Genomic DNA, 1846 nt, shown 5'->3' on the forward strand with positions numbered 1-1846 from the left:
ACACACACACACATACATAAGGTTAGTGTTTCAACTCACCAGCTGCTCTTTGGACACTCTATACAGGGTCGCTATTTGGTCATGACCAACTCAATGGCAATTAGCAACAACAAATAACACAGACACACACATATTCACATATTTTAATAAATATGTGTTAGATTTTTCTTTGCCATACAAGCATCCGGTTATCACTTTTGAGAAAATGTTTTCAGAAAAGAACATCTGAAAAAATGGTACTAAAATACTTGACATGACAGCATTTGAAGGATGTGAATATACTAGGGAAACTTTATTATTATTATTATTATTTTAATCAGTATACAAAGTGAACAATTAAGGCAATTATTCACATTTATTATAATATGAAAAAGTCAATTTTAGTTGTTGAGAATTATTTGAGTGCTTGATCATCTCTAAAAGGAAATAACTGAAAGTTATTATACTGATTCATTTAAAACAGGGTAGGCATGTACACCCTAGGGAGTAGTCACTTAATATGCAGACAATTCTCAAATGTTTAAATCATAATTTTCTGCACTAAAACCTATCAAAGGCAGATTGATACTCAGATTTTGATTCATATTTTGCTGTTTCACTACTTTTTGTTTTTAAGTGCCATGGAGTCAGTTACAACTCATAGTGACCTGGAATAGGGTTTCTGAAGAGCGACTGGAGAATTTGATCCATCGACCTTACAATTGAAACTGACCTTGCAGTCCAATGCATTATCCCAGTTTTCACACCAAGACAAAAGTCTTTCAAGGAAACATACTGCATACTTTGCCTTGTCATCACTTTTATGATAGTAAAATGCATGTAAGTAAAAGCATTTTTATTTTTAATGAAGCTGAGAAGTAACACTGTCCATCAACAACTGAGTCCAGCTTGTGCACAGATACTGGTATCTAATGACCATTATTTACTACAAAAATACAGCTCCTTGGTGAAATGACTTGTTCTAAAAGTGATGGTGGTATTGGGGGTGTGTATCCAGGTCAGTTACATATCAGAGTGACCCTGATAGGGTTTCTGAGGCTGTAAATGTTTATGGGAGCAGGAAGCTTCATCCCAAAGGCAGGAGTAGGATAACAAAAGGAGTACTTTAAATACCTTTTTATGCCAAAATGTAAAAGGCGGTAAAATTTGTCTCTAAAATGACAGGGATGTGTTTAAAGGATATTGGGATATTGTTGAGATCTTCAGTGAGTTTCCAATCATTTATTAAGTTATATTTTAACATAAAAATGAATGATAACACTTGATCTTAAATGTTGGAATAACTACAAATCCATGAGACCACACTGATTAAAAAAAAAAAATTGAAAGGAAGGAACAAAGGAAAAAAATAAATGAAGAAAATAGAAAAGGAAAGAGGAATTAAGGATGGAAAATAAATACTGTTGCTTTGAGTAGAAGTGATGATGCAGTTAGAAAACATAAATAACCATTTTGCAATCACCATAGTAGCAGTAGGTTTAGACAAGGGTAGCTGATGAAAGCTAAAATTAGTGGGTGAAAGATTGATGAGAAATGGAAGAATTACATAGTTTCTAAATGTCATGAGCATAAAATAAATTAACATTTAAAGGCTTTAGAGAATGCCTGGCACATGGCTTAAAGTGTTTATTGAATAAAAATATCTTTTAAAGCCATTGTGAAGTTTAGTCATGTGTTGAAAAAATGGTTAGTCTCATGATGTCATGGTGGTATAGGGTTAAAATCTGGAAGTCTGCATGATGATCAGTGAAGTCCTGGTGAGGCACTGTGGGTTAATGCACCAGACTACAAAGCTGTTTGAACTGCAAGGTTGGCAGTTCAAGCTCACCAGCTGCTCTTTGGAAAC

The sequence above is a fragment of the Chrysochloris asiatica genome, unplaced genomic scaffold (genome assembly GCF_000296735.1).
Source record: "Chrysochloris asiatica unplaced genomic scaffold, ChrAsi1.0 scaffold00093, whole genome shotgun sequence".
In the NCBI taxonomy this organism is placed as follows: Eukaryota; Metazoa; Chordata; class Mammalia; order Afrosoricida; family Chrysochloridae; genus Chrysochloris; species Chrysochloris asiatica.